At 30.3% G+C, this 12428-nt stretch overlaps 2 protein-coding genes across 8 annotated transcripts in view; both read left to right on the top strand.

The window, feature by feature from the left end:
• The window catches only part of LOC126734377 (chondroitin sulfate synthase 1), a 493776-nt gene extending 485126 nt beyond the window's left edge, over positions 1-8650 (top strand). The window contains exon 9 of the mRNA XM_050437976.1: positions 8641-8650. The gene's annotated coding sequence lies outside the window, so the exon portion shown is untranslated. The remainder of the gene's footprint in view (positions 1-8640) is intronic.
• The window catches only part of LOC126734374 (protein slit), a 524120-nt gene that overhangs the window by 271971 nt on the left and 239721 nt on the right, over positions 1-12428 (top strand). The window lies entirely within an intron of this gene.

The raw sequence follows: 12428 nt of genomic DNA, 5'->3' as shown, positions 1-12428 counted from the left end.
AAGGGTCAGTGAAGAAACATTAAGTATTACTAATAATATTAGATCTTAAAAAAATTTAATTAAGCTTGATTAAGTAGTCGGACAGTTTAAAAATTATCTATTTGAGTAATTTATCTATTTGAAGACTTATACTCCTCACACTTAAAGTGATTTTTTCATCAATAGGCAGTATATATTCTAGTTTAATTATCAGGGTAATTAAACACGATAGAAGAATATATTATTTCATTTTCATTCACAAAACTTAAAGAATATATATACATATACATATATATATATATACATATATATATATATATATATATATATATATATATATATATATATATATATATATATATATATATATATATATATACATATATATATATATTTTTTTTAAGTTCAAATTGAAACCATAATGAAATAAATACATATACCTTGATCACGAAGCGCTATTTCTAGGCCTCACACGTAGATTTATTTTATTTTCCATATCAAGTTTTACCGCAATAGTTTTATACTTGTATTAAGCTGATAAATGCGCCAAACTTAATAAAATATTTACATCATTAAAACCAAATTAAAAGCTATTAAAAGCTTAACATGCAAATGCTGTCACCGTAAAATATTACAACTATCAACTAGGCAGTTTTTTTGCTCTTCTTATATAATTTATTTATTTATCTTACTTCTGGCAGAGTCACTTCTTGCAATTTACATAGGCCTATGTGTGTATGTATTGCCCCGGGGCGGCAATTTTACAATTACTTACTGAATATAAACACGTAACCACCGCTGGGTGTTCTGAATGTAAAATAGGGTAGGAGAAATTATTATTTACTTTTGTTGGAATAGCTTAAGGTGTCAGAATATGAAAAATATAATCTAATAACTTGTTGTAGGCTAACAACGTTAATTAAATTACTTAAATATAATTTTATGTTTAAAAAATCCTCTGCTTATGGCGAATGTCAATAGATACAACTATGTATTACTATATATTTAGGGAAATGTATACGCTTTATATTTTTAATGGCAAGCGTTTATGTTATGGTCACCATATGGGATACAAGAGGTTAAATAATCAAAAATTATGTGTTGCGAAAGCATTATCATTGTTATGTTGCAATTACTCCTGCAAAAAAAATTGAAAATATATTATTATTTGCAGAGACAGCATGATTTATTAACTGTAAATCTTTTATGCATAAAATATACAAGCTTAATTTAAATAACTATTTTAAAGAACCATTGGTCAGATTAAATTAGCTTAATTCTTATCATAGATCAAAGGCCTTCGCTTTTTCAGCCATCGTTTCACTAATAGGAGTTTCAGTAAATTTGTAAAAGGTTTTCAGATTAATTAAGGTAAAAGCTATTTTTAAATAGAAATTAATTATTTCAAAAGAAAATATATATTGATTTTTATAGTTTATCTTTTATTTATCCTATGTTCTATAGTTCTTTAGCAAACATCTTTACCACTATTATTATAAAATCGCTTTTAATTTTATTTACATAATATATATATGTCACGTTTATTAAGTACATTCATACAATAGGCTCTACATTTTCGTCAACACATTTTAGGCATTTCTTTGACAATACTGAAATACAAAGGATAAGTCAAAGACAAAGGATAAAAGCGACATCCTCATTAGTTAACGTTTCAGTTAACATACCTAATAATAGCTTCACTTTCGAAGCTGGAGCCATAGCTATTTAGGAGACAACGCCAACCGTGAAACGTGCAAATAGCATAGCAAACAGCTAGTTTTAATATTGTGGATATTTTTTAAGTAAAAATCTCTAAATATAAAAAAAGTATGATTTCTTTATTAGGAATAAACATAATATTATTTGTATTAAGTGAAAATGCCAAAAAAAGTTATCAAGTCGTCTTTCCCAGTCTTAATTTTTATTTATTTTTAATTTACGGTCTTATAATAATTTCAACGACGTTGGTTTATCTTACAAATAGAAAGGTAAAACAGAAAGCATTTTTTTTATTTCCTTTTATGCCTTTTTCCAGTTTTCAATGACATTTAAAATGTTGGTTTTTAATTTTTTTTCTCCTTGTACATACTTAATAGGATAGGTAGGTATAAACTAGCAGCTATTCATATATGAGAATAATTAATATTGGCTGTATTGAGTTTTACTGTGCTTCTATTTTTTTGAGTAGATAAAAAAAATAGAAAAATTATAAATAATTAAATTACTAACCTTTTTCTTAGAATTATTTATTTAATTTTATTTTTAGAGAATATTTATTGTTTGGCTTTTTTATTTACAAGCATTTAGGAAATATACTATATTTAAAAGAACAAGAAATATTTAAAGTTCATTCAAGGCGACATTAAATACTATGGCCAAAAGCTGAAAACTTTAGCCTTTTATTTGGATTGAAAAGGTTATATTGTTATAAAATATATTATTATATATGTAATTGTATGCACTTTATATTATGCAAATAAATATATATTAATATTATAATTATTAATATTATGTATTCATTTAATGTAGGCGGGCTGTAGATACAGAAAAATGGCAACATCTTTTCTGTTTTTTCTATTTTTTTAAATATTTAACTTATTTGCTATTAGGACCTACAGCTTTCTCAAACATATCAACATACATCTTTAATATAGGTTCCGTATTATAGATATATAATATTTTCTGTAGACCATACTGACCCCTATGTATCCTCCCACTATATGCTTCCATTTATCTATCAATATACTAATGGATTTATGTAGTATTTTAAAACTTAAATGTAGTATTTTTAAACTGTTATTGATCGAACTTTATGAAATAATATAATAATAATAATAATAATAATAATAATCTCATTCTTCCTATCCGTTACGAATATTGGCGATCATCATAGCTATCCACACTTTATTGATAGCACATCCAAACAGTAAAGTATCTTAATCAGTGAAGGTAGCACGATACTATCTGCGGAGATTTGCCAAACAGGAAATTCTTTTTCTACCCGGATTTCTTTTGCCTTCTACTATATGATGTTTTGGAGGAGACAATATTTATTTTCATTTCTCATCACGTGTCCTAAAGTTTTCGTATTTTAATTATGAGTTGCAGTTGGCACTTGATTCTGCTTATTATTTCATTATTTGTTATATCCAAGTCCAAGGTATATTCAGGCTTGTTCTGTAAACCCACATTTCGAAGGCCTCAATTCGTTTATTCATAGACTTATAAACTATTTAGCTCTCAACTCCGCATAGGAATACCGGGTACGTGTTGCACTTAGAAAATTAACATTTTAATCCTCTAAGTGTAGCATTTTACTATTCATTTTTTAACTCCAAACTGGGATCTCCGTTGGTAAGCACGTTGGTTCTCATTGTAATGAAAGTACTTTGTGCTTGAGCCGATTTTATTGGCGATGCCACGTGCATCTGTATATGTTATTTGAGTTTTGCTAATTACCATGTACTTTGTCTTTTTGGCATTGAGCTCTAGACTTTATTCTCTGGTGGTAATATTAAAAGAACTTACTAGGTCTTGCAGGTTTTCCAAGCAGTCGGCGATCAAGATAGTGTCGTCGGCGTATCAAATGCTGCTTATAATACCTTCGTTGACTTTTATTCCACTATGAACACTATCCATCGCTCTCCTAAATATATCTTTAGAGTAGAGGTTGAACAAAAGTGGGTGACAATATCCATCTCAGTCTTACTCCACGACGAATTTCAACACGTTCAGAATTCCCTTCGTCTAAACCCATGATTGCCTTCTATCCCCCATAAACGTTGCTGATGATCCGGTTATCCTTGGCGTCGATTTCCACTCGCTCCAATGATTCCTTTGTTTTATCTTATTCCTTTATTTTAGTGTAGTCCATAAAACATGCGTATATGTTGAAATTAACACCCCTGTATCGCTGAAACAGAAATTGTACTGTAAGGAATGCCTCACGTGTTCCAAGAACATTACGAAAACCAAATTGAGTCTCAATAATGTTCGACTCACATTTGTTGTAGATACTTGTATGCATTATTTTTAGGAAACTTTCAGCACGTGACGCATTAAACTAATTATTATAAAATCTTCACATGATATGGGTGCATTGGGCTTTTTAGGCATAGCAAAAAAAGTAGACATTAAGCATTCATCTGGAATACTTTCGGCATTGTATATTTTATTTAACAATTGTTTAGTTTTCTGAGGCATCTTGTTATATGATTTTAAGAATTTCCACTGGTATGTTGTCTGGGCTCAGCGTTTTGCTACTTTTTGCTATCTAAATAGCGTTTTGAACTTCTGAAATGGCTATATCTGGCCCTGCTGCATTTAAAAAAAATTACAGATTTTTGCAAAAATTATTCACCTTTCAATAACTTTACGAAAAGATCTATATAGATAAATGCTAAAAAGTAAGTTTAATGTAGATTTTATCTTAAGCAAATAAAAACCATCCGCCAATAACTTTTTTAATTTTTTTTTCAAGAAGACTAAAATTTAATTTATAACATGCCTTTTTTGCAATATACCATTTTTTATCCTTTAGTGTCATAGAAACTGGACAAAACTTTTTGTATGCTGCTTTATTATACCATGAAAGCAAAGTTTGTAATATAAAATCTAATATTTATAAAACAAGACACCGTCGCTTATACGGCTTTTGTTCGGGCGCTATATTAAAAATTATCGGGCTAATTTTTCAAATAAGCTCAGCTTTTCACATGTGCCACAACAATGCGCCACTCGTTTCATGGCGTTATTAAAATTCTTTAATGTTTAGTCGTGCACATTTCAGAGATTAAGAGCAGAAGACACAATAAAAGTGTACCACGGATGTTTTAAAAGATATGTGTTCGATGGCATTTTAAATATTAAAATTATGAATTAAATATAAAACAGGTATGTGGACTGGAGTATAGCAGGAAACACGTAGGAATTTGTTTTTATATGACTTGTACCATTGTTGCTTACGTTTACGTTGTTGATTCTTTTTTTATTACTGTTAAAAATATAAAATATGTTTGTTGTAAGATTTTAGTTTGTTCTAATGTCAATTAGTTTATTCAAACAAAAATATTGCATAATTTTAAAATAACTTATAAAAACTTCTTTGTTTTCTAAGTTAAACAAGCAAAAATGAATAAGTTACAGCAACGAAAAAAAACGCAATGTCCTGAACAGGAAGCGTAAGAAACATCGTCTCATTATTATAAAGCCCTCTGAAAAAGATTCCAGTGAATTTTTCTCTTTTATTAAGCGACAAAATAAAATTAACGCCTGGGTAAGTTTTAGCTAATTTTCTTTTTCTAATAAAATGAATTCTTAAACGGTATAAATAAACACCGCGTCTCAGTTATAATTAATTATAAAACAGATTTTGTTTCACAGAGCTTGTAATTGTAGTAAAAGTTAATTTTTAAAATAAATTAAAATACTGCTACCACTTACTTTAATTAGTAAGGAAGTATATTTAAAGATTATAAGTATGGAACGTTTATTATACATATAAGAAGTCAAGAGAACATCTACAGTGAACAGTACGTACTTATACATTAATCGATTTCAATAACTTTTAACTATTTGGTTGGTTTTATTAGTAATTTAATTAAATATTGTTTAGTACGGCAATGACATCACACCTATGTTTATGAAATTATTTGGTAGATGATATTAATGGATACAACATTCCAGCCGGTAGGATAGGAAAAATAAATAGAACATACATAAATATGGGGTAAAATTTATAAAATAATAAAAAATTCCAAATTATTTTTTCAGTTAAAAAACTGAATTGGAACTAAACTATTTAATATGAAGTGAGCTTTAAAGGCAATAAAAATCATGTTTTAGTTTTTAAAATCATTTTCATCGTCTTTTACGCTTTTCTGGAAAAAATATGGAATATTTGTTGTACACTAGTGTGTACAACTTAGGAAGGAAAATGTGTTTAAAGTCCGTGTAATCTTTTATGCGTGAGAGTTTAATATGAGAAATTCGTAATATAAAATCTAAGAGAAAATTAAAAAAAAAACGTATTAAATATGCAATTTTATGAAGCAAAACGTGCGATAATTTCTAACAAAACAAAACCTTTAGCAATAGGTAATATTTTACATTCAGTATAAATTTAATGCGCGTTAAGGTTTTTGGAATATGACAACATAAAAAATTTGTAAACAAATATTTCAATTCCTAGTAGTTAATTAGGATTATGTATTTCAAGTTCCATGTGCTTTCGTTCGCGGGAGTTCATCCTAAGCATTTTTTAGACGATTTTTTTTTAATAAACGGCTTAGTGCTTGTAAATATGCTCATGTTTTATAGAACATATGATATGCTCTCTCACATCTTCAAAATGAGATAATTATTCAATATCCAGTCCTTGGTTCGCGCAGTCAAAGTAAAAAGATAAATATGAATCGAACTATTTTCTTAAAACAAGGATTTAATTAAATGATTTTAAGAGGTTAAAGACACGTAGTAGCAAATAATATTGCCATATTGTTACAAATGAGTTTAAAGTAAATAGTAGATAAAATAATGATAAAAAATAGAACTTTAACAAACCTTGGCAATGATAATCTTAAAAAGGTTATATTTTTGGTGTAAATAAGCAGAGAAAGATTGGTCAAGGAGAGTCTAGAGGATACTAGAAGTACGTGTACAAATAAAAACACATAAAAGACAGATAACAATATATCCGAATGGCTGCAGCAGGACCTAAAGAAATGTTGATTTATTCAAAAATAGTAATTTAATAGTCGTATAAAAAATCCTACAACAGAATGAATTAAAGAAATATATAGGGTTAACTAAGCAAATACTTAAAGTTACTGATTTTAAAAGCTTCGCTAAATAGTGGTGCTGCTGTTGATGCAAAAACAATTTTGCGATTATATTTGATGAAAATAATCGCAATATAGCTTTAAGAACCTGACTAACATATTTAATAATATTGGCTTAAGAATGAATAAACACGGAGTAGATTCTGTTACAAGCTACTTGTGCACTTGATTGTACCCTCAAATCAAGCTTTTACTTCTAATGAAGACAAAAATCTTACTGAATATGCTTTCTGTAGTGGATATTTTTTACTTCTGTATGTATCTTCTACTACACCAATTTTACTTAAATGATCGTTGCGGCTACAGTAATCTGTTAGGATACGAATGTTGTTCATGGATACTTAGGAGGCGTAATTGGTTTTAAGTTATGATGGTAGAATTAGAGACTCCTTGGTCTGATACATTTCTTGTAAGGCTATATATCTAGTTTTTTATTTAATTAGTGTATCTGCACTGATGCACCGTAATCACAGCGTAAATTACATGTCCTACCGATTTAAAAGATCGGTAATTAATTTTGTTTTCATCTCGGATAGCTTCATGGTTTTGAAGATCAATATTTCTTGCAGAGTAATAAACATTATACCGATATACTCTCTGGCCAAAGATAAACAAGATAATATGATTGAGGAATTTTACCTCGAATTAGAAAGGGCTATCGTTATGGGCAATTTTATCGCCAAAGTAGACGCTGAACCAGACGGAAATATTCTCGAAGACATGGGACTCGGGTACAGGAACAATAGAGAGCCGTTTTTCCTCATTTTGCACGAAGCAGCAATTATCTGTGGTGAACACATTCTTTAAACTAGAGCCTCTCCGCTTGTGCACATCCTCCCTTGCCGTTTGTAAAGAAGATTGAGTCAGAAATAAGATCGATTACATATTAATAAAGAGAGCATTCTAAAAGAAGGTCACCAAAGACATATCCTGATTTGCATCTGTACAGCGAGCACAATCCAGTTGTATTGGAAATCGATATGCGCCAATTCATACATGTTAACCGTCTTAAACCTTCAAAACCTATTGACATAACAATATTAAAAATCTTGTTAATAAAGATAACGGCCGCGCAAAGTCTCGAAGAAAGAATGCAGAAGATCGAATCGAGAAGAAATAGTTGGTGATGAAAAACCTTACCTCTAGAAACACAGACAGAAGATATTGGTTTTCAAAGATAATAAAAGAGCGGAGGAGCAACAAAACATAAAAGCTAAGATAGATGCAGATAGTTAAAAAAATATTCGTAGGAAAGACAGAAAAGCAGGAGAGCACTAACTGGCGAGCTCTGAAATCGAACAACTTCAGCAAAAATACGTTCTATATAACATACATAAGAAGATCAAAGGAATGTCTGGCGATAATCGCAAAAAGAACAGCGTAATAGCTAAAAACTTAATACTCGTGGGTATTATACCTCTGCTTTATAGATTAGTGCAAAGCTATTGCCTGCATGCAGGACCAAGAACTAGCACAAATACTCAGAGCAACAGGCATAGACGAGAATATTACGAATTATTACATAACTCTACTGGCATGAGACAGCTCAAGTAGGGGTGGAGAACAATATGTCGGAAAAGATTGCCATAAGGTAAAGCGTATGACAAATACGCTTTTATAAATCGATATTCTAAAAACGCTTTCCGAAAATCTCTTGAAAATACATGCGCTGAAATATATATAAAATGGGATATAAATGAAATAATAGCAAAATAATTAAGAAAATAAGAGGTGCCGACGATACCTTGTAGATGTTATTCTTAAGTACAGCGAGCATTACGGCCTACATATAAACATTCTCTAAATGAAACTTATTGCAAACATAAGCTGCCCTTCGAATACACAATAAAATCGTTAAACAAGTATCATTTTTCAGATATCTAGAGGCATTAATAAGTAATAATTGCATTTCGGCGAGGAAAGCGCTACTAAGAATTAAACAGGCCTAGAGGACATTTATCGGCATACAAAATTTCTTTATAAGGCATGACTCGACCTAGAAATCTTCTAAAAATACGCTACTACATATTCCTTATCCTCCTATATGGCAGCAAAAGCTGGATCCTCAAGCTCTCGCTAGAAAAATACATTGAAGCTTTCGAAATATATCATTATAAGAGAATAGTACGAATATCCTAGATTGAAAGAATAAGTAAGAAAAAAAAGAATAACACGGACATAGATCGAGGCACATAATGAGAGGAGATAGATATGAAATACTTAGATTGATCAAGGGAAAAATTCAGAGGAAAAGGTTAATAGTAAAAGACAAAATCATGACTCAAGTAAAATAAAATCCGAAATCTTTAAAGCAGCTATTTTACGAGTAATTATTGATAAAGAAATCGCCAACATTCAAAAGAAGACGCCGCAATGAGAAAAAGAAGTATATCCGCACTTATTTTTTCTTGTACAGTGTCCCTGACTTTTGGAAAAATTAATTCTAATCCAAAACATGTTCTACTAGGCACCGTGTGAGCCTGCTTCTCATTTCTTCTTTGTATTTTTGACTCGGTACTCTGTTCTTTTGTTTAGGGAAACTCAGGTTTAGAGGCCTAAGATGAAGTGAAGGATGATTTCACTACATTTTGGAAATAATTTCGCCAAGAAGTTACATTTTAACTGGTAATCGATATTAGAAAGTTAATTTTTGATAAATTTAGATACAAATTTAAGGTATTTAGATTTATACATGTTCTTCGAACAAAAAAAAGTTTCAGTTTTTTTTTAGCATTTCGATAAATAGTCTCACTGAATTATTAAGTCAAAATCTCTATTTAAAGCGGGCATGCTCTAATGTCTTTATGTCTACACTTCTCTGAAATTTATTTATCTGCTAATTTTTCCCTTAAAAGCAAAATTAACAAATGTGAGGTATATTTTGAGTGCCGGTTTACTCAGTGTCAGTGATATTTTCTGTCACGTCATAATTATTATAACCAGCAGCAGCTCCCACCTTTGAAACTTTCTTTGCGCTACTCATTATAATTCCGTCTTCTACTCCCGCTCGGTTCTCTTTAATTTCAGCATCAATTATTGCCATAACTTCAGACGCGCTTTGAAGCCCATTTTGCCGCTCTTTCTCTCTCTCTCTCTCTCTCTTTACTCGTATGTTAATTATTTTACGGGGGCACATTATAATTTGGGTTATTTTCAAGATTCATCGGCCTAGAAACTGCTAAGTGTAGAGGCGGCAAAATCGGTAATTTAGTAAGTCACGGTCAGATGATGGAGTGATGGGAGGAATTGATTTACTTTGACAGAGGCAATTAGGGTATCGGTAAAAGAAAATAGGGAAGACTGTATTATTAATATAGTCTATATATCGATACATGCTAAAGACCATATAAAATATTATATATAATCTTTAAAATAAATGTATACTTTTCTGCTTAGACTTTTTCAAATAATTAATAAGTGGTTTAATAGGTTTTAGTGACTTCGTTTTTGTAGCCTTTAGCAATAATAACAAATGAACTATATAAAAGTAGTTCCAACACTATAACGCAATATTCGAAATAAAGACCAAGGGTAAAATGGCACTACTAACCTTAATAGAATTTAGTTATAGTTGACTTAATTCTATGCAAAAGATGACTTTTTTGCGTAAAATTTAGTGAAGTATAAAGTATATGTTTAATTAAATTACGAGACAGTTTTACCACTAACCAAAACTCTTTATTTTTACTATCGACCCGTGTTTCGCTAACGATGTTAGCATCTTCGGGAAAAGATTAAAACTGGATTTAACTGAGTTTTTATCTTCTCCTGAAGATGCTAATATTGTTAGCGAAAGCGATTTTTTGTGGGACTTACGTCCGGAAATACCAGGATTTTTTTCAGGCCAGATACATTGTCAGTTCGTCTGCTATCGTTCTTAGGTCTTATTATTAGATCTTTAACGATTTGATAAGTTAATACTTACGATATTTACGATAGATGTAAGAGGCGTTCCATACGCATGTATCCAAAAGATGAAAAATGACTTCTGTATATCAATGAACTGATTTTCGTTATGATGAGTAAAGTGAAGTTATTTGATCGAGATGATTAACTATACCACATATGGTAATTATAAATACTAACATCCTCGGGTTTAATTTTTTCTTCATCAAACTTATTTTTCATTCAAACTTATTTTCGTGAAAATAAAGCATATATTTGCCCTTGCATAGACCTAAAAATAGCTTCATCTCTTCAACAGTAACAGGCCTAAAAACTACGTTTCTGGACCTTTTTGTTTTAGATTTGGAACTAGCAACTAATGCCTCACTATAGTCATTTACATAGTACATAGTACATTGAATAATAAAGTCCAGAATATCTAGCGTAAAAAACAGTTCAAACGCTTTCAGACAATAAAAGGTAGGGCCAATATATACTTTGGTATCACTACTACCTTGATACTACCTGGTTGATACCTGTTCATCTTCTAACTGTTGTTCTTATACCCTTTTTTAGCTTTTGAAACTAAACAAACACTGATCCAGTAAACTGCAAATACAATAAAAATAAATAACCACTTATCTTATTTCTCTAAGAAAACTATATAAAAAACATAAATTCTAAAGCAGTTGTAGCCACTACCTCATATATAAGGATAAGTACACGAAATCGAGCACTACTTTATTTTTCTCTAATCCATTTAAAACAGTAAGCTTAATGCTATATATGTGTTAAATAGAACGCTTGACGCGCAGCAAACTTAGGACCTTATTAGGATCATACTAATATTACTATGGTTCTCTTACATGTTTTTATGCTGATTATGATTATTGTCGCATCTTTTATGGCTAGTCTAAATTTAGAATATTTGATTATGATTAAGAACAAAACATAATCGAAACTTAAAGCTGAATTAATAGATTTAAAAATGAATTATTAGATGTCCGCTTCAACTTAAGATAAGTAACTTTACCACTTGCTTACTAAAATTAAAATACTTTTATTCTAGCTCTAAAACCTTCTTGAACTTATAGTAAATAGACACATCAGTCGGGTGTGCAAAAGCCATTTGTCGTCAAGTCAACTCGGCGTGAAGCCGTCGCGGTGCTTTACCGATCTTTAGGTAAACAGAAAAAGCATTGAAAATAAATATTCTGGATATTTAATACGTGCGAAGGAACTTCTTGAAAGCCAACTGATTTATTATTAGAAGAAATATGTTTTCTTATTCACTGGGTTTTTTCCTATTTAATAAAAAATATTTTCTAAATTAAGACTTTATTCCAATTTAATATATGGCTCTCTACTAAATAGAAACCACATCATCATCCAAATAAACACGTATATGTATGTTACACCCTTGCATTTGCCCGGTAGCCCCAGTATTATTACCCTAACCACTACTTATCATAAAAATAGTTACATGGTCTATTTACAACAGGTATAATCACAGAGCTTTCGTTTGAAATCGAGGGTAGTTTTTCGAAAGGGGTTGTCAGCTGCCTATTAGAGTGGAGCCAGTCATATTGGAACCGTGCACGTTACCACTCAGGACCTATAATATTGTGGTTGTAATTTTTAGTTAAAGAATATATTGGTTAATGTCATATATATGAATTAACTATCATTCACTAAAATGTGGAAAAGGTAACATACGTCTAAGAG

The sequence above is a fragment of the Anthonomus grandis genome, chromosome 3, assembly GCF_022605725.1.
Source record: "Anthonomus grandis grandis chromosome 3, icAntGran1.3, whole genome shotgun sequence".
NCBI classification, from domain to species: domain Eukaryota; kingdom Metazoa; phylum Arthropoda; class Insecta; order Coleoptera; family Curculionidae; genus Anthonomus; species Anthonomus grandis.
Note: the sequence above shows the minus strand (reverse complement) of the source record. Positions and strands in the feature narration are given on the sequence as shown.